Raw genomic sequence first — 22,307 nt, forward strand, 5'->3', positions numbered from 1 at the left:
TTTCCTGTTATTTAAACGTTATCGGCGAGAAATTGAAACGTTTTAAACGCTCCTTGCGTTTTTCTTTCTCGATCGAACAATGCTAATAACGATGTTGATGCTCATTTGCACGATTTTATCGCTTTTTCTCCAGGCTTTTCGCTCGAGTTTAGAATCCTTAGAATCTTTTCGTATCGATACGTCTATCCAATATAAATATATAGGTATAAAAAGTGATCAAAAGAAAATTGATAAAGCTGTTGCAGCAACTGTGGTAATAGGAATTGTTAGGAAACTGAAACGATACTGCAACTAAGTTTATCCAGCGCTTAACGACAGAAGCACTGCGCTGGTCGCAAGTCAACAGAGTACACACGTACGACTGTAGTTACTGCTGCAGTTGACTCACTTCACCCATACACCGTGTAAATATTTCAACTATCGCGTACTGATCGTTTTATAATTCGAGTAACATCGCGTTATACTGGTATTTGAAATAAATATCGTTGTACCGCGTAAAAAGATTTGGGAGAAACGATGCAAAAATGAAACGAAGGTATCGAAGATTAATAAAATAACGTTTAGCTTGTAGAGACATATATTCGGCAAGTTTCTCGATAGAAATTTTCGCGCGATTCAATCAACACAATGATTCAGTCATCAGCACAATGTTTTCAGTTTTTGAGTAAAATGAAGGGATTTAAGGAATCGATGTCAGCCGTGCGGTGAATGCGGTGACACGAAGTAGCTGCGGCTGTACACGATCGATCGTAACGGGGATAAATAATTAGAGGCAGTTGTTTTATGTTAGTGACCATGACTTTCGTTCGTTACGACGTTTAATTATCGTGTCAGAAATTATCAATTTTCATTCCACGTGATAAAATTGCATCGGACACGGAGTTCGTGCTCGGAAGTATAACGAGCGACGTGACTTCCTCCGCGTGGCCTGGACACAATTGAATCTCGACAGGGATCCGAAAACGTTAGTGGATTTGTTGTTGCGGAAGAAAGTGGCCGTGAATTATCGCGCTAGATATTTATAACGTTGCTGCGCTGTCTCCAAATACGACGGATCGACAGAGAAAGAGAGATAGAGATAGAGACAGATAGACAGAGAAGAAAGAGAGATATTTTCACCTAGAAAGCGTTTTCCCAGCGACAGTTTGTCGAATGTCTATCGATGTTATCTAAAATTGATACAACGTATAAGAAATAAGAATGATCTCTGACAGATTCCTGATAATCTTGTTGACGCGAAACGTAAAACGTAATAAACGTCGATAAACACCTGTTTTAGTTGAAATTTGTTGCTTGGTTCTCTTACATTCGAGTACATTCCCGGTATTTCTTCATTAGGTGTGCACGGAACTTTAAAACAAACTTAACGAACTTCTGTCTCGCATTAATGAAGCCACGGTAAAATCGTTTCAAGCAGTCTAACTTTTCTGCTTCTCAGTAGTAAATTACTTTCTCCACCGTGCAAGAACAAATCTATCAACTAAATATCACGATGAAAACAAGCGGAACTCGGATTATTTAAATTTATGATTTACCAGAGCTTCGTTTGTACCGATAAAAGTCCTTATCGAGAATCATTCGTATTTCCACGCCACCGGATTTCTACCGCTTACTGATCGTAAGTTCGATGATAAGCCGTTTTCTGCTAGGATCGAATATTCTCGAGAATCAACGATTCGCTCTGTTCCTATCGGCCCACGTGTTTATGTCTAAGCAAATACATCTGGAAATCATACCACGCTATATACGGTGTACGTAGAATAACGTATAGGTACATATGTATGCATCTGTACCTATACATACGTCTCTGTATGTATAAATACATACAAAGGATGACGGAGGAGTTTGTCCCGTCGATGACTCGACGTGGCAATGAGAACCGTGCGTTTCCGTAGCAGAGTCATTGCTTTTCGGCAGTGACGGCAAACCGTATCGCGTCGGAGTTGAGCCGAACGTCTTAGAAACAGCGACAGCAAGGAGACGTTTCGTTGTATAATTACGAAATACTATAATTACGAACTAGACTCATTCGTGAATTTTCAAACTTTATTTATTCCGTTTAGAAATTGCGCGCAGTTGATAAGTCGATATGGAAACGGGGAAAGAGGAGAATCGTGACAAAAATCTCAGCGATATTGCGGCGTGAGTGATGCAAAATATCGAGCAGCTGGTGTGTCCCCTTAACGCCGTTAACGACAACGTTAACGGGGGTAATGGAAGCGTCGCTCGTTTTATAATTATCAATCCTTTCCGCCCAGTATATCGAGATAATCCGCTTCTTTTTCTTTTTTTTTTTTTTTTTTTTCAATGGGGCTATTATTTACGATTCGGTGTTCTGCACGGCAGCTGTTGAATAAAAGTACTTATGTATCCGACGATAAACCGAACCTCTTATCGATTGAGAGCAGCGGAAAAGAGGAAAAGAAGGAGCAGGCGAAAGAGAAAGAAAAGAAGGAGGGGCCGGAGGAAATCCGGTAGAGCGGAAAAGTGTTCGGTTATACTGGCACGAAATGTATGAATCTTCCATGCGAACTGCAGCTCTGCAGCTGATTTCTTTTGTTTTCTTTTGGCGGCGCGGACGTTCGTTTCTTCGTCCACAGGTGCATTAACGGGGTGTAAAGTAAGTGCAAAGTAAGAGACATTGCTTCCGCGCCACTCTGCCTACCGCTACCAGATTAATAACTTCCCGCTGGTTTATCGTCCAACCAACTTTCCAAATATTACAGCGTCCAGCTTTGGTCACTCGTTCCTTGTTTGCGTCATAAAATTCAAACATCAGCTAAATGTTTGTTCCTCGCTTAGACCCGTTTCACGCGCAAATACGCGCATGATACACACATGAAAATGAATATACGTGTATAACATGTGCCGACGTAACAACGTAATTGAATATACCGTGTGTACCAGTGGAAACGTTCGCACAACGATTCTCGTGAAACGCGGTGTCTCGAGACGCGCGTGTTCTCCGTGCGAAACCGGCCTAAACGGCTCACGGATCGAACGTTGTCGTACGTTGTACGAATCCTGTTTACGAACTGGTATTGAATTTATAATATTTTAGTCCTAAGATATTAGTAGCTAAACGACGTAACTTTCTACAACGAGGCAGTTAGCAGAGCGGCTACACCGAATAGATTCGTAGGATACGACACGGCTTGATTCCCCGAAATCCTTCTCGAGACACATAGGAAAGTCTGTTCCTCGCAACGTATGCAACTGAAAATCCTTCTTGAAACATATGGCGGAATTCTTTAACTCGCGGTAGTTTGGTGACACGCTCGATATTCACCAATCCCTGAACCTGAAATAAGACGTCTCTATATTTTCTTGCCAGCGCGTATTCTAAATTTGTTGTTTTATACGCACATATATTGAAAATTTACGTTTTATCTTATATACACAAGAATCTATAAAAGATATTATGCGCATTCGCGATTTATTACAAGAATATGCTTGAGGGTATTACGATTTAAAAAATACGGTTATCGGTCGTTAAACGAGCAAGTACACACACATAGCGTTGTATACACGTTTTCCAATATTCGCTGGAAATTTATAATCAAGCAACGTCGATCAATTTTCACTTTACCTTTGTTGCCTGTTTTATCTTATAACACCCGATAACCTTTTATTTCCGTTTCATGACGTTTTATTTCTTCGTAGTCGTATCATCGTAGGAGCGAATGTTACGAAACGTCGAGACTGAAAATCTACAAGGAAATATTTCAGCGGTAAATAAACGCATACTTGGTAGCTGGCTGGACTACGAGTTCAATGAAATTTTTCCTGGCAATTTTTAAATCGTTGACCTCGATTCGCTGTCGTTGAAAGTTGTACACGTACGATCGCGTTGTGTAAGTCTTTCGCTTTTTTTCCTGCAACATTGTTAACATCGCTTTGTGAGCACGCGAGGGCAAACAAACGAGAGAAATGCTACAGAAAGAAGAAATCGACGCATGATAAAGGTAACGTGTTTCAATTTACGACACAGTGGTTTCGTTACTTTCCAGATGTATGACCTTTCAATTTCTATAGACATTCGTCCATATTCGTTAACTGTATTTACAAGCTGTATCTATAATTTCGATTGTAACAAGGAAATTGCTATCGAAAGACGTGGAAGCTTGGCAGAAAGCGTGGCTAATACAAATACGTGTAGGTACGTAGATATATTTTTTCGTCTAACCGGAGAACAGAGGTAGAATCAACGATCAAGCATTTTCTCGTCATCGTAAATAAACGATAATGAGTATGCTAATAAATCGTTATCGTTCATTTAACGGCCAAGGATCAGTGCAGCTACGATCTATTCCTCTAAATTGGTCGAACGTTAAACGACGGTCGAGTTAAATGCAAAAACAGATTCGAAAACGATTTCTTCAGTTTTCGAATTTAACGTTGTTCCCTTGATGAATTTACGGAACAGGTACGGCACGATCTGTTTTCCGACCGTTTCATCTTTCATCAAATACGTGTTTCTTTATAAAACGTGCGTTTCGCGTGGACCGATTCGAAGTATTCTATAGATTTTAGACAATTGGAGAACAGAGAATAGAAAATACGCTGTATCTGCGACATAAATCAGTTGGTTAGTTGAACCTATCGTAAAGAATTTAACGCGCGCGCAGATGCGTTTTGGAAATTCAAATAGCAAAGGGACGCATCGAGAAATTGGACATTGGAAATTGGAAATTGGAAATTGGAAATTCGAAGACGGATTAACCATCGAATAGATATGCGAGAATGGTTTAGCTTTCTCGTTAAATGGAGCCAAAGCGTGGAAAAGCGGGATTCGCACATGCCAATTGTTTGCTGCGATTCACACGTAAGTTTGCTAGGAAGCAACGTGTGACCGCGCGCTCGCGCTACCTCTCTGAATAATGAAAGCGGTTCGAATTCAAACGCGCCCATCGATTTCCCGTGTCTCCGACCGTTCGTCGCGATTGTTCCATGGTTTAAGTTGAAACATGGTGACACTCTTCTCTCGTGCTGTTTTCTCGATATTTTCAAAATTTATGGCGCGCGTCTTTTTGTTAACAAATGAAAATTGATGAAAACATCGCGGGAACGATCGTTCAAATGTCTGGCTAATTAGGAACACGGAGACGAAAAAGGAGAAAGCATCGATCGACGCGAACCGTCAACTACGTAGGAAAAATCAAGCGAAACTCGAACAACCGACGATGCGTGAACTTCCAACCTTTTGATCCGAGCAGTAGGCGATTTAAAAATGATTTTTGCCTAACCTATGCGACATTTAACTGTTGTAACGTAAGTTACGATAGTGGATTGATCGTTATCGATAAACGAAAGGAACGTTTTTTTCAAAACGATACCAAAATTAGCAGATACGTAAAGTTCGTGTACCGATTATTTCATCGTTATTTAAGTCGATATTTGTAACATACCTTCGAGTCTGGCGACAAAACATAGCCAGCCCTCTGTTCACAGCGCGGATCGAGTATCGTCTTGTTAAATACTTGATGCTCGGCGTCTTGCGTACGTGTATCATCGTTTATTACACCGAGTTCGAAGGACCAACTAAATTATATGTGTTTGGGGAAACTTGCAGCTATATTTACACAGTCGATTACAAGGTACCGCAGAAACCCGTTGCTTCTGCTTTACGAGCAGTCAATTACAAAATAATTGCAGTTTGTTGAGTATCCGTGGCAATTTGCGTGTCCCCGACCGCGTCATCATAAACCGTATTCGCGGCGTGCTCTCTCTTCCCTCCTCGTTTCTTACAATTTTGAGAGAAAATTTATCGTTTCGCCGTCGCTACAACACACTTTCCACTTTTTCCTCAAATATCCTCCTTTAACGTACTGTATCTTATGGAGCCGATAGCGGGAAACATTGCCGCGTGGAAAGCTTTGCAATACACAGAAAAGACGAGACAATCGGATGGTGTAATATCCGGAGCGTACGGTGAATGGGATAAATTTTCCGAATGGAAAGCGCGTAATTTGTTGTTTTCAACGGCTCGTGCTATACGCGGTCTGGCGATATCACGATGAAGAATCGCTTTATTCCGATTCGCGAATCCTACTTCGCAACTAGCGATTTTATTTCTGCATTGGGTAACTCGAAATGATTCTATCGAACGTGGAGAAGAATCTTACGGCGACGTTAATCTGCTTTTGCGTAATGTTGCGTGTACGAGTAAGAACGTTACGCACGCCGTCCGAGTCATTTCGTATCGTGCGCTGGTTCGTCCTATTTCCTTGCGGTAATTCGCGTCGATGCGAGCCTAAAGCTTGAAACTTTATTTCCTGATCTTGCACAACGTAGAAACGCGTAGCTCGTCGTTCGCTCCTCGCCTTTCCTTCCGAAGCGTCTTCTCTTTAGGGCGATGTCGAACGCTGCTTGTACTCGGTGGTGGCCCGTCGGTCCGAGTTTATAAAATATATCGCGAAGGGTATATAAACGCGAGCATCCAGACCTTCTTCCGATCGAATAGACAAGCTTAACCGTGATTAAAGTTAACCCGAAGCAGCCGAGTATAAAGCTGGAATTTTCATTCTGTTTAGATTAAATTTCGGAACGTAATAAAAAGCAAACAAACAAATAACGCGGCTACCGAATCGCGTGTTTAAGTGCGTCCGATGGAGAACGTGTCCTTTATTCGCGTGGCTTATGGAACCGGCACTTTCTTCCTCCAGAATCTAGAAAATAAAACGGAAACTGATGGCCATCGACGTTTTCCTTGCTAACCCCGACCCGATATCGTTCTAACACTCGAGGAAAAGCATTCCCATTACCTTTCTATTACCTCGTGCAAAAATTCGCGAGCCAGCTTTCCTAGTTACTTCTTCCTGCTTTCATGAGAACATTCAACTCCCATTGGACGAAATCTCTCCGAGCCAAGCTATCGACACAGTAGCTGTTAAAAGCAAACAACCATCGCGGTGATCGTTGGCCAGCTCCATTGTGCCTTGATAAATCAATGACCGAGCACTTGCTTCCAGAATTATGCGGCTAATCTCAATTATTTAACAACGATACGTCTAAACTGTCGATTACACCGTACGGACCATTAGTCCGTTTCAACGGATCGCAGTTGGACTTTAGTTTCAGCGTTTCGTCGATGCCACCCGCTGCAGACCCGCGTCTCAATTTCCTTAGCGATTTTCCCAGTTTCGTGTTTCTATCAGGTTGATCGTTCCGTTTTTAACTCTCCGTTGTCACGCTCGATCACCCGTTCAGTTTTCAAGTATAGCTGCTGTTCGAGAAATTGCAATTATACCGAATCGATAAAATTTGGGCATATAGTTTCGACATCCTGGAATTTTGAAAAAAAAAACGGGATTAACAAACGAAGCGATTTTTAAGAAGATATTTTCTTAGCTGCAAGTTTCGAAAACGGACACTTTTACGAACAAATGATATAAATTTGCTATATCTTGCGTTTTGAAAATACGATACTCTAAAGGAAGAAAGAGGTTTTTAGCGCAAGAAGAATGTTCGTTCGAAATATCGAAGAAGAGCAGTTCTCTCGTAGTCAATGCACAAGAATATGTACGTATAATAAATAAAACAAGAAAAGACACTATTGTCACGCTTATCAGACACAAGCTGACGGGATTCTTGGCAGTGTAATCGTCGCGTATCGTACGCAACGACTTCGAATTAATAGTAGATCGAACACATGGTTCCACGACAAGCGACGTCTTGGAGATAGAAAGATATTTCTGTCCAAAGTCAAACGATGGTACGCTGGAACTCACAACGACAACCGAGAACTAAAGGCGTCCATTTAATTTTCGATACTCTGCTACTTACAAAATATCCGTACCGTTCCGTCTAGCGAGTTTACTATAGAAATGCATCGATTTAGTTGCTCGAACAGCAAGAGTAACGAACACTTCGTACGATACAACGATACGTACACATGTTTGCCAGAGGCAATGATTTCCATCGTTCCGACAACGCGGAATTCGCTAAATGAAATACGATAGTTGGAAATAAAAAGATGGAATGCGAGAAACGTTCGTTGCCGGAGAACAGGAAATTCAGGATTTCGTAGCGCAAAAAGTGTTGTACACGATAATCAACTCGTGGAGTTAACACCTTAAACGTGCGAATAGTAAACACGCGTGCTGTTCGATTGTCATTAGTCATCACAGCGGACGGTTGTATCCTGGCGGGATTACGACACGCCACGGTAACGAGAAAGCAGAACGTTAAATCCGTAATTCCGCGGAAGATTCTGTACACAGTGGAACACGTGACAACGTTAACCCATATATCAACCCCAAACACACGCGATTTACGTTTATTTGCTTTCACTTTATACAGAGCAGCAGATTTCCTACCGGCTTGTCGTTGCTCGACACTCGTGCAACGCGTTACTGTTCATAATGTTACTCTCTGCTGTTCTGATAAATTTGATTCGGAGTAATAACTCGTGCATTAAGGTGATTAAAGGGATGCGAGAGATTACGCGATCGCGTGCCACCGACAATCCCCCAAAACGTCTTTTTCCCCTGATCATCAATTTTATCCGAGATAATCGTTGTCGAGGAAGCGTGCAACGGCTTACTGATAAGTTCATCAACGCTTTTTTCATCAACGAATCGCTTTAAATTCTGTTCGGTCTATTTCTACTCGCGCATTTTCGTATCCGTGTTTTTCCATCAGACGCTGTTTCGCCAACGGCGCTGATCTTCGTTTCATTTTCGTTGTTAAAACTATTTTTATATAGACAGTTTATATAGAGAGTTTCCGACAGTTTTCTTAGCTCGTATATTTTATGTTTTTTCTTTTTTGCTGAATTTTATGCCGAAACGCCTATCGGTGTCGTTTATCTACCATCGAAATGAAACATCTCGTAGTAACAGCGATTCGCTCAGCACTCGACTTCATTAACCTCGCGCCGATTGACCGACTACACTTTACATTTATCGTCGTACGGTTTAATATCGCCCTCGGTTAAAATGCTAATGAAACTGCAATGGTTTAAAGGGCTTTATCGTTCGTAATTAAAAGTCACCTGTGTGTCTTGCAATCGCTGTACGTGCAACGTTTCCCATTCTTCGGACCGAGATACGCGACTTGTCCAAGGCGTTGTTAGATCGGTCGGTCGGTCGCGTAAACGAGGATTTTCGTAAAACTGTCATTTCGTAGTTCGTTGCTTTTACCCGTCTTAAATTGTCTGTACTCGTTCGATGATATTATAATCGCGGCGATATTAAACGATTTGGGAGTTTCAAGCTGAAAAGAGAAGCAACGCGGGACTCAGATGATCTGTAGCTTGTAGCGATAAGCAGAAGCTTGGCTCATCAAGCGGGCGCAAGTTTTCGCCTTCAAACGTTCACAGACTTTTCATAAAATCCTACGCGGAAGTAAGTTTCGTTCAAATTTTCATCAACACGGACCGGGGGAAAGAAACTGTCGTCGGAAGTTTCTCGAAAGTTGGGCCGTGCAAGTTCTGCCGTGTCTGGCCACGACCGGCAGTGGCTTCTGCACGCAACGTAACGTCTGCGTCCGGAGACAGCAGCTATCGCGTTTCCTCTTCACAACACTCGCTGCTGGGCATTTGTCTTCATTTCTTGCGCCACTCTAACCTACGTAGTACACGTAGTTATGATTTAAGGCCATAGTACCGCACCGCAAAGGAGGCAAAGAGGAAGAAGTAAAAGAAGATGACAACGACGACGAAGACGAGCCGCCTCTCTCTCTCTCTCTCTCTCTTCTCTCTCTCGCGTTACGTCGCGCCGTTTCGGAACGCTCGAGACTCGAAGTGTTATCGTTCTCGACACTTTATTGTCAGCGCCACGTTTCACCGAGGAATGTCGCGCACCGATAATTAGCGTATCGCGTGACGAGAAATTAGGCGATACGCCGATAACTTTGTCGTCGCGAATTTCGCCCCGCGAGAAATCTTCGCGGTGAATCGCATTTCGCTCGAAATTATTTCAAAAATCTACTCGCTATGCGGTATGTTCTCGAGCCGCTCGAAATATCTCGAAAAACACGGACACGAAAATATGCTTCAGACGAAAGTCCTATAGCACCGACAGCGACGTACTGCGCTTTTCTCTGTTTGGCCCTGCGACGATCTCGAAACGGATAATCTTCTTAAACGGGTACCTCCATCTTTTATCACATATTCTCGTAGTTGACAGGCGGACGTTTTCAAAGCAAAGGAAACTCGTGTCTTTTGCGACGTCCGCTATCGAGATACGAACTTTGAAATGTACACCGTACCACGTGTACACCATGTACGCCACAGGGGACGCATAAAGGTGTTTTTCATAACGCTACCACTGGTACGGCATCGTCGAGTCACAAAGCTCGCAGTTTTTTAGTGTTTCCAAATGCTCCGCTCCGCCGAATTTGAAAGTTCGTATCACCGTAGCGGATGGCGCGAAACACAGAAGTTTGTACACGGTGTTTGGAAAACGTGCGAACGTCGGCCGCAAAAATGCGTAATAGAAGACGGAGGTACCCGCTTGGAAATTGTAATTCCTCGCTGATAAGAGAAAGTCGGATAAGAGTATACTACGTCAGCCTACACGTCATGGAATTTTCACCTGAAACATTTTTTCGTATATGTTTGAGCGGTTCGACATGAACCGGACACACCGTACGCGTACGTGTAGCGTTTTCTCGCTTCGATAGGATTAGACGAGCGACGGGAAGTTAGGTTTCCAGAAGGCAATCGAGTTTGAGACGTTTAATCGGCGAACGAACGCTGAACTAAAACCTGTTAGCAGATGTAAGAGAAAATATCGCAGATGCGCGTAATATATGTTATTCGATTCTTCAACGGGGAATTCGCGACACGATTCGTCCGGGAATCAAATTGACATGAAGTTCCGCGCGAAATCTATTAACAAATTACAGGAAGCGGCACTCGCGAATGTTTCCTGAATAAATTTCCAAGTTGGAAAGTTGTTAGTTACGCATTAATGTTCGTGCGAGCGACACGGTCTAAAGTTGTACTTCTGTGTAGATCATGTACGTGTATGTTCGAATAAAAATTAACTCGGCGGTGTCAAGTCGATCGCTGTACGCGTCATTCGTTAAGAGGATAGAAATTTCGATGGATTTATAGAAACATACGAACAGAAATATATAAATAGCAAATATTTCGAGTTATATTTCTCATTTTAAACTCGAGAGAAATATAGAGGATATTAATGCAACGACATTTTTATTCCACCATTGCCGAATTACGATGAATTACTAGCAGCTATATGGAGCAACGCCGTCTACTTAATCTTATCGAGTTACTGCGTAATTAACTTTTAGAAAAGATTATAATTTCTAGCCTTTATCGGAGATACTCTTCGAACACGTCCGTAATTTCATTTCTTATTACGTTTATTCGACAGTGTACGACGAGAGAACGAGCAGATAAAGGATGAAAATTAAAATATTTCGCGGAAACTGCTTGGTAATTTTGTCTATTCGTTTAATAAGGATCGTCGTAAATATTACTACAGAACCTACATACGGTTCTCATTGTGACTAGCGAATTCCAAATTATTCGTACACGGCCTCAGTGGTATAACCATGAAACACGTCAGACACCGGAGTAATTGCGTATATCTACTTGTTGATTGTTCGTTTTATTCGAATTAATTGCATACAGTAGTTAGAACGAAATATTTTCCACGCGTCAGGCGATTCTTAGACGTCTAAATGAATTATTCATTTTGAAAATTATTCAAGCAAGCGTGAAGTTGGCGTACGTTCCTATCGATTCTTTAATCCGTCCATCAACCGAGACTAGAAGTTTGTTACCCAAGTGAAATTTCTAATGGAACGTGCGATACGAATCACGTTAGAAAATTCGTCTCAAAACATGGTACATCGTAGTGCCGTTTGATAAAAACTGCGTAAAATTAATTCGACGATGTCGCGATCGCGATTGATGGACTAAATCGATCGGCTGTGAACGTTGTCATATAGATACTTCGTACGATCTGTAAAAGGCAGAAAATTTGCAGAAGCGAAAATAAAAAAATAAATCTGGGGCAAAATTTTATATCGTAGCGTAAAATCTCTCTGCTTTCATTACTTTGACCAATTAATCGACTTTAAACGGAAAATATTTCAACAATCCGGAACTCTGAACGAGGCTCGCTGTATTTTCTAATTTTACAGAACTTTTCGAGTAGCTACTATTCTGCCGCTTACAATAGTAATTGACCTATCGTAAATCCAGGTTAAACGATCGATCGATCAAGCAACGTAATACCGACTCTATTACCGGTCTCTATTAATCAAGGTATGTTTTGTGTGAATTGTCCTTTGTTTCTGCACCCTATCATTACGCTTGATGATTAGCGCTATACGTTACGTATTACGTACGATATTACTAATTACCAATCATATATTTTAAGATTTATATTTACCTTTGCGATGCGCTTAATAAATTTAGTTGCGCCGAGCTGATTAAAAAATTAACTAATATACATTCAATATATACAATATATATATGTCGGAGATGAAAGGACACCGGAGCCTTTCTTTCGGAATGTCTGGCAAAGTCCCCGATACTTTAGTCCAGACTTTTTATCATAGCCGTACTTAAACAATAAAACTGAGAAATAGCTGTTTATGAATCAAGTCAATTATGATTATCCGAGATTTATGACGGTGAGCTTGGGCTCGAAGTGACATAACGGAGGGACGTTTTTACCTAACAGAGGTACAAAGTAATTAAATAACTCTCCTTAAAAACAGGGAATGACCCGAGGAATACGGAGAGGAGTATATAAGGGCAGTTCCACTTGGACCGAGATTCAATCCGATAAGTTCGACTAGTACAGAGAACGTGTCGATGATTAAGTGATCGTGATATCTATGACGATGAATTTAGGTTCGATAACGAATACACGTTCTCTTTTTTGACGTTTGTAATACGTTCCATAAATAAAATTCATCCAATACAAGACAACTATGGACGACTCGCAGCAAGACTCATTACACGCCCCGTTTTCCAACGATGGTCCGACATATATATTGTATCGTATGGTGGTTTTTTAAATTAATTCAATTGGAAGTTTGCTTCCTCGAAGTTGTACGCTAAATAATACTTGAACAAATAGTTCGTTTTCACTGGAAACCTGTCGGAAAAGTTTTGATCGGAATATATCGGTTTTAATCGTTTCGATCGAGAACTACCAGGCTGAGGCCGCTTGCTGCAAAATTTAGGTAACGGCGTGAATCTTGTCACGTGCCAAGTACAGAACAATTATTAGCACTCGTCTGAAGTGTATTCGTGTTGCACTTCCAATTACGTGTCAGTCGTTATTTTCTCTGCGAAGGAGTTTCGTGATGGCTGGCACATGGGGTCAGCGTTCTTGGCAGTATGCCGCGTGTCGTGATTGTAACGCTGTAAACATCGATTAGCCCGACAAACGCAACCGCGGCAAGATTTTCTATCGGACATTCTACTAATTATGAGATAACAATCGACGCGATTATAACGTATTTCTGCAGACGTAACGAACGCATTACCTGTATCGCCTGCGTGCAATTTAATAACGCAATTATCGATATATTTGCACGTCGTACACGTAAATACACGGGGCGTGTAAATACGCGTATAATCGTACGTTGCGATCATCTTGGCTAAATATTCGTTTGAAATTTACTACGACAACGACGAGTGTACGCGAGATATTTAGCGAGTTGCGCTGCTAACGGAATATCAAAGGCAATCGTTTAGAAAGAAAATTATGTGTTTGCTACGAGGGAAGAAGAAAAAGCGTTCGCCAGTGAAAGGAAGAAAATCGATTACAGAAAGAATTAAAAATTCAGTTCACGTTGATAGAAGTTCGTATTCTTGTTTCCTTCGACGATTGCAGCTTTTTTACATGCGCCAGCGAAATCGATGTTTTCAATAGTCCATGAGCGAAATAAAATAAACACATCGGAGATTACATTTTTTTCCCAACTACGCGAATTTAATTTCTATCGATCGATATACTCGCGCGCGATGGAAAATAAAAATAACTAATGTAGCGCAAAATTCCGATTCCATTTGCTTTGTCAATCGACAAATTTATACGAAGACACGAAGGCGATCCGAGGAGGATACAGCGACTTGCAATTTGATGGAACTCGAGCAGTGACGAGAAGAACGAAACGTTCGGGATGACTTACTCTTGTTCGTAATATTCGCTACAATTTGTGTTCTATACTTTAAATCAATGACTCGCGATTATTTGGAAATACACGTAACGCACATGTATGCATAATATATGTAAATGATATAATTGTATTTCACGATTATATCGATACTTTGATAACATATATATAGTTTAGAAGATTTACGCCGTGTTAGTAATTAATATAAAATAATTTAAAAATAACGAATTACATCCTCATTATGCGGCATTATTATTGAGGATTAAATGTAAAACATGACAAAATTAATTAATAATCGTTCTACTACGAACTTCACTTTATTAATGCACCATGAGATGTCGAAATTCATACATTTATTATCGGATCACGATGAACGTTCGTGAATTTTAATATCGTTGCACGAATAGTACAAATTTTCTGAAAACGGCAATATTATTGTAGTAACGTAGAAATCGGCATAAATACGTAATCGTTATGCTTGTCGGGAAAAAACCGATTGGAAAGTTCGTCGAAGGCCGAAGATTATTCGAACATTATCGGTTTTTGTTCCTTTTAGCTGTCGAATTTTTACCATTAACAGGTATAAAATCGATTGGTGCTCGACAACTTTTGTCATTAACGTTTCACATGAAAAATGAATCGTCGATAAAATCCATAACCGACGTTGTTGGCAAAGTTAGTCAAAAATAGATCGAACGCTGGAGCTTTACATCGAAAACAGTATATCAAACTATTATATATCGTGTAACGATATATTTATTATTTATAGGATAGGCTGTCGATAAAAGTGGAAAAAGAATACGTCGAAAGACACGGAAACTTGCTTGTTGTTCGTGCTGTCGCTGTCGTCTTCATTTTTCCCTACTGTTACGCGTATAGTATTTTCGCGTATCTTCGATCGAAAGGTGACGACGACATTAACCGCGTTAACCTCGGATCCGGCTCTGCACCGAAACGATTCTTCTCCTGTGATCTCGTTTCGACTGTCAGCAGCTTGAAACACGTTTCATTAAAAAGTTCGATTGCGAATAGCGCGACGCGGCGCAGCAGGAAAATTTCTAGCGAAGCGAGGCTTTCTAAAACGTCTTTGACGCGATTAATTACACTCCTACCGGTTAACGACAGCCAGGGAGCGTAGCTCGGATAATCCTGGCACGAAATCGGTGCAATTACCTCTTAAATGGCATTTTCTCGTTATCGTATCCGTCGAAAGGAAATTGGCGTCCGCTGTGCGAGCAAACGCGCCACCTAATATACGCATCGATAGTTGCGACCTCGTGACTGCAACTGCACATTTACGTTAATTCATTGTTTTCTCGCTGAAAATTAATTGCCTCGGCAGCACGAGCGCAACCATTTCCAGAATATCGATATAATTTTCTTAGAAATTCTAGCGAAAAAGAAAAAGAGGCAGATCGATAACGCGAGGAAATGGAGACACGTTACGTTACTAGTTAACGTCGAATTTCTAGAGCAAGAACTATGCAAGACAAAGTTGAGGAACGAGTGCTGCTACGTAGCATCGGTTTAGAGTAAAATAGATGCTTGTCAACTATGTGACACCGGCTTAAAGCTGCCGGATGACTGAACGCAACTTGCTTTGCAAAAATGTTCACGCTCGAGACGAATCGGGTTAGAGTATGAAAAAAGAAGAGAAACGAAGAAATAATACTATGTATTAACCTAGGAAACGTAGTCGCGTGTACGTAACGTGTCGACCTATGATAGCGACGCAGCCGAGAGTATTTTAGAGCGTACTTATTGCGTCTTCGCTGAGAAATTGATGGCGGTATAACGGTGGTAAAAAAAATTGGTGCGAGTTTATAAACTTGTTATTTCTCATCGGTACCTGCCTTTCCTTTCTCCTTAGACGATATAAATCTTACACATCGGGAAGGAAAGTTTGCCATATAAAACACCTGTTCAGCAAAATCTAATATATTCACTTGCACATTATCTGCAAGGGAAGCGTCGAGATTTTATAGCTCCGATGGTCGAAAGGCACTCGAGTTACGGCCAATTTACGCAATATGGTAATTTCGTTATTTTATTTTTACGGAATTCCCTTTAAATCTTAACTACGATACAGGCTACTCGAGCGAATGTTTTGGCGATTTTGTACAGCTGCCGCGTCGCTTAAGGAATCAAATCCGAGAGACAACGCGCAGCAATGAACAGGTCACGTAAAATCCTATTTCTCGACATTCCCAGTCTTTGAAACCTAAACACCGAGGATAGAATTCCTATTGTCGCATTGGCATTTCCAAATTTTCGTCAGCGAGCTTTTAAAAGTTAAGCGATCGAATTACGCGAGCAGACGATACGTAGGACGTTGGATGGATGGAAAAGCGACCGATACGACGCGATGAATATTAATAAATCGAGAAGAAAAACCAGTTTAATTTGTCGATCAAAGTCCGCGTTTCTAAATATGTGTGATTTTGTTTAAGCACATAAAGTGTCCCACGCAAACTACAATTTTAATCAGCTGTTATAATATGGCAATTTATCGTCCTTAATATATCGTCCTTAAGCAAGAAATTGTCGAATTTCGATACATAGAACTAGATAAAATCATGGCAAACGCACGCGTATTGACGCTAGCTTGAAATTCTGAACTTTGATTCGACGCATTTAATTTCCTACTTGCACACGATGCTTTGATATGCTGGCGTTTATTAATCGTTGCTGTTAGCAACGTTTAGTTTGTCTTAGTTTCTACGCCGAATAATTTAAAGGTTGAACTTTCAAACTCTCGACCTTGCTGTCGCGCGTATGGTTACATACCTGGACTATACCCAGAAAAATGGATACCAATTATGGCGATTATGGCGATAAAATTAAAAAAAAAGCAACGAGGAGAGATTAACGCGTGAGACATAGCCGGCATAGGTTTCGCGTAAGAATGACGATGCGTTGCACAGTTAGTTTCCGTCAAATTTCAGTGTACAGTTTACGACATAATTTCGCCGCTACAAAGTACGACGCGAATAGTCGAGTGACTCGATGCAATGACTAGGAATCGTCCTAAACGATATCGTACGCTTTCTATCGAGATTTTGCCACGACTATCGTCACGCAATTTGAATATGAATTCGATTGTTTCATTAAAAAAGTGTTCGCTTGATTACACCGGAGTTCCTAATTGCTCGCGCGTGAAACACGAAAGGAGTGGAGGCTAGTCGATGGAGGAGCGAAACAGGGGAGCAAAGGAAAATAATCGGAAGTAAAGGGAAAGAGAAAGGCAGACGCGAAAGGTACAAAGAGGCGAACGGGCAGAGGAGCGGAGAAGAAGGAGGTTCGAGAGAAAGGAAGCTGCGAAAGGATAAGTCGAGTAAAAAAGAGCAACGCGAGGAGAAACAAAAGGGTGTTGGAAAAAGAATGACAAAGAGTTCTCGTAGGGTGAGAGGAAGTGGCAGAGACTCGGATCATGAAAAGAAACGAACATGAATAAAGATAAAGGAAAGAAAATGATCTAAGGCGAATGAAACGAAAAGGAAGAAACTAGGAGATATAAAGGAAGAAACGAGAGAAGAGAGAAGGCAGGTTAGAGAGAGAAAGAGAGAGAGAGAGAGAGAGAGAACGAGAGGGGAAAGAAGAGAACGAGTAACGAGAACGAAATAAAAAAAAAAAAGAATGACAAGAGGTTGGTTACGAGAGAAGGTAGGAGAGAAAGAGAGAGAAGTTTGGCGTCTAGTGTGTAGTTGACGTTTTATCGGAAGGCTGGTTTTGTTAGAAAGTCAATATCCGTGAAAAGTCCGGCGACTCGTTTCCTAATACGAACGAATCAAAAATCTAATAGACGCTGGATTAAAAAAATTTAATTGTCGTAGCTCGTAAGTTAGCGCAGCCAGATATTGCAATTTTTTGAGGACGAACGTCTCTTCTGTTTAAGCATTTTGTCGACATCTCGTATTCCCATAATTTATAGAACGTAATTCGACTCTAATCTACCATTTATTTAATTAGAATCGATACGATAGATGCAACGAATAACGCGAGAATTGATCTTCCTCTTTCCCAATTTTTTATTCAAAGGACGAGCGATCGTTTAGGTAACAGTAAGACGTATCGGTGGTACAGAGGCCATGAAATATTTTCAACCGATGCATTATGCATTCGATTCCCGTTCCAATATCGAAAAAAATATTCTGCCAAGGAGTTCTTCGTCTTCGGAAGATTGTTCTCCTTCGATGCTAGTGCCGATATCACGCATAGTAAATTCAACATTGCTATTCTATATTCAAATTTTCTTACCTCGCGGAATATTATCTTGACGTACGATGTTGCTATCAGATATCAGCGCGATAACTAATGGCCACTATATTTTCGATCCAGATATACTACCACATCGATTTATTTCTTTACTTTCCTTTTCCTTTTTTCCCTTTTTGTCTCTTTTCCTTTTTTTTTTCTTTTCTCTTTTTTGCTTTTGAAACGCGTAACACCTTGTTAAACGCGGTTTTAAACGTACTTCGTTTGCTTGGAATTCTCATTTTTCAAGTATGCAACTAAACGAAAAATTGGAAAAGTAACGGGGATGAAATGGGAAAAAACGTTACGTACGTTAATACGAAACCGATTAAACGATTTAAAGCTTGTATGTTTAAACGTCCGATATCCGTTTATATTACAAATTCGCCGTGACACTGTGTTTTTCATTCGCTCTTAACTGCGTTTTTTTTTTCATTCCGTTTCTTTTCGTTTTTCATCGTTTATCCTTTACTTTGATACAGCTTTCGTTTCTGAGGCTACTTGCTTCTCTACTTATCTTTAAATCCATCTGACTCAAGGGCGTATTCGAGAGAAGAGAGGTTGATAGATCCGAAACTCTCTCAGCTTCCTATCTAAACCGGAAATAGGTTAGATTTCCTAGTTCTCTCGATAAACTTGTACACGTAATACACGTAACCGATGCTTTACAGGCTGTTTATAAACTTTCTTTCAGCTTAGCTAAGCGATGACTGTCGCTGATATCGGTCACGAAAAACTTTACAAACGCCACTCTGTGAAAGCGTGCAACGCCGATCCAGTCACCTTTATAAATCTCACGAATTTTACGACCATACGAAATAATTCCACTTACTCCAGATCACGCGAATTTCTTCTTCTTAAAACGTTGTATACTTTCCAGAAATCGCGCTTGTACTCGTCCTGTCATAGTAGGTACAGCGATCTTTCGGCCGTGTCCCGAGCGCCTGCCGACGTAGCGTTGACTGTTCGACGTTTCAAAGAAGTTCGAATATCGGCCTATATTTCTATTTCGAAATTACCGCGTCGATGTTTCAATAATCGCGAATAGAAATGGTATTACGTGTTTTAGAAATAACTGTAAGCAACAGGCAACGAACGACGTTGATTCTGTTGGCCGATTCGTCGAGAGATTGCGAACAAACGACGTAACGAGCTGATTAACGTCAAATTCGCCGTTCTCATAAAAATGAGCAGAGGCAGAGGCACGACACTTTCAAAAGTATCTGACCAAAGTATCCGACCTAATGCAACAATGCCATTAATGTCGAGCTCGTCTCGTCTATATTTCACTAAAAACAAATATAACTAAATGCTACGCGCTCAAAGTTACCAACTATTGCTCTGGGAATACGCTTTTATCGTACCACAGAGCCCTGCTTCGTCGCTCTTAGCGCCTGGCGCTGCGTTTTTCAAATTGCACCTGTATTCTATGTTCGTTTATCCCCGTCCACTTGTATATCGTACACCTGAAAATGAAACCCAAAATTGTTAACCGCTTCTCGTTTTCCCAACACCCCTCGGACCAAGGAAACATTTATCATCGATCTGAATGTTCCGGTTCTCACGTTATACGTTTCTACGAATAATTCGATCGTTGGCGCAATTCAACACGAATACTATACTTATATTCTTACTTTATCGTCATCAGCTTCTATCCATTCAACGATGCGGATTGATGGAAGAAACAACCGCGTATAATGGTAAAACAAGTACAGGCAAGTAACGAGTAATTTCTAAATAGACGCGCGTGTCTACCGTGTTGGCTAAAACGAAAAGAACGTTTCGCTGTCTTAACGAGATCATTCAGCAATTTCACAGTTAAATGAATTTCAGGAATATCGATGAGCAGCGCATATTCTATACCAATGTACGCCGACACTTCAATCGATAACATTTTTCCACGACGTACTTGCGTATATTCGACACGCTCTTTTTTCTCTTCCTAAATTGAAACCAAATCGAACAAGAAATCAATTGCAAAAGCGAGCACAAACAAAAATTTGCTTACTCGCGATTTCAAAGCGATCGCCTAATCACGAGGAGAATTTTGAAAAATATATGTTAGGTTGTCCGAAATGTTCCTTTCGTTTTACAAGGAAACAATAGACGCACGATGTTTTTTGTTTTATATTAGTTTATTGAATTACGCACGAACATAATAATGGAAATAGAACGAAATGGATCATACCTAATTCGTTAAAGTAATATAAAAGAGAAATTGTTGTTCATCTATTATCACCTTATGAAAGAAACTTTAAATATATTACACGCTATGATTCTAAGGAACAGAATCGAAAACTGCAACGTGGCAAGCGATTAGACGATAGAAACGAAGGTAGTTTCCGTCGACAAAGTTTGAAGAATAGCGCTCCAGCGAAGAATACGTTGCTTTCGTTAAGAGATTCGCCGATGCTATAGTTAACCATAGTAGGATTCCAGTCCGAGCAAAACGCTACATACTTCACTTACATGATCGTTACGTCTAAATCCCAGACTGAAAAACTTATTCAATTCCTAAAGAGTGGAGGATTCCCTATTCATCTGGACGCGTATTTTAGGTCGTACAATCTTGCCATTCAGCATTCAGAGATGGGTGTTCCATCCTTAAAAGAGGGTGGAATATTCGTTTGGTAAACTCGTAATTACTTTTATGGTATCGCACGCCGTACGTAATAGCGTAATAGTAAATAGGGATATAATCGAAAGAAGAGAGTTAGGCGCTTTCCGATAATACGTCGTGTCGATAGTAAGCAGCAATTTTGCCGACGAAATGTTCGCGAGTGCAGCGTTAAACTTGATTCGATACGTCGTCGAATTACGTGGATATTCGAGTGGTCGAAAATGCTGGATATACGAAATATCCAACACGGAGTACGGAGAGGCGAGGAAGTAGTAGCCTTTGGGCAAGAGTTAGGACTCGTAAGAATCCAGCATCGAAGAAAGGACACACAGAGGGTTAGGTTTTTGCGATGGAGCAATGGACTGACGGATCGGATGGGAGGTGTGGAAGATAGAGAGGGGGGTGGTGATGGAAAAGCGGTTGGAGAGGGAAAAGCTAGAGCAAGAACGAGGGGGGGAGTGGTGAATTGGAGTAAGGGTTGCAGCAGCGCTGTGACGGCCAAGCTCGGAAACACGGATGGGGTTGGCTTGCAAGCTCTTTCAGTCGCGGACAAGCCGCCACGCGAGGATAACATCGGACGTAGTATCGCGACAGGGCAAGTTGCTTCGACAGCGACATCACCACACGTCCATCGTTAGTATACGATTATTCGTTAACGCTTAGGTGATATCAACACAGAACGATCCGTTCGTGAAGCAATCGCGTATTTCGCGTAATTCCAACGGATTGTTGTTCGGCACCACGTGGTGAATTGAACGTGGTAAGAAGAGCGCGGGCAGTGGATTCGTCAGACGGATCGAGGACGTGCTGCAGCCGATCTTGTACGTGCGAACGGCCGATTAACCGAGCTCGAACGATCGCACATCTAGAGAATCGCAGTGGGTTTTGTTGCGAGGCGATTCGACCAGAAGTTTCGCGTTACACGTACGCGGTACGTACCGGATTGCGAATTAATTGGCGGACCGGGGGCCGCGTATTCGGTCAATTTACAAGGTAGGGTTTGTCTCTGGGATCCTGCGACTTGGTGCGAGACGGATGGACAGACAGGATCGCCGCAACTCCGTTGCACGAACGCGCTTCGAAGAAACGACAGCTTGGGGGTGGCATTGGTCAATTTACGAGGCAGAATTCCCGGCCGATATGCAAGGCGATATTACACCGTAGAGCGCTTCGAGCCTCGTCTATCGAGGAGAGTTTGTTTCTTTTTTCCCCAGCGACCACCCGATAACGTTTATTTGCGGTTAGATCGGCCGCGGTCCGGACTGAATCAGAGATCCGGGATCAGGGGATTGCCAGTGTAACAGATTTGTCGCTAGTGAAAGTT

General features: G+C 41.4%; 1 protein-coding gene across 7 annotated transcripts in view; it reads left to right on the plus strand.

Annotated features, from left to right (window-relative positions):
- The window catches only part of LOC139993740 (hemicentin-2), a 258,897-nt gene that overhangs the window by 102,199 nt on the left and 134,391 nt on the right, over positions 1–22,307 (plus strand). The window contains exon 1 of one of the 7 annotated variants that reach the window (XM_072015745.1): positions 21,534–21,616. The exons of 5 other annotated variants lie outside the window; for them this stretch is intronic. The gene's annotated coding sequence lies outside the window, so the exon portion shown is untranslated. One more of the 7 variants, XM_072015744.1, reaches the window with a different exon arrangement.

Source organism: Bombus fervidus, chromosome 13, assembly GCF_041682495.2.
Source record: "Bombus fervidus isolate BK054 chromosome 13, iyBomFerv1, whole genome shotgun sequence".
Taxonomy (NCBI): domain Eukaryota; kingdom Metazoa; phylum Arthropoda; class Insecta; order Hymenoptera; family Apidae; genus Bombus; species Bombus fervidus.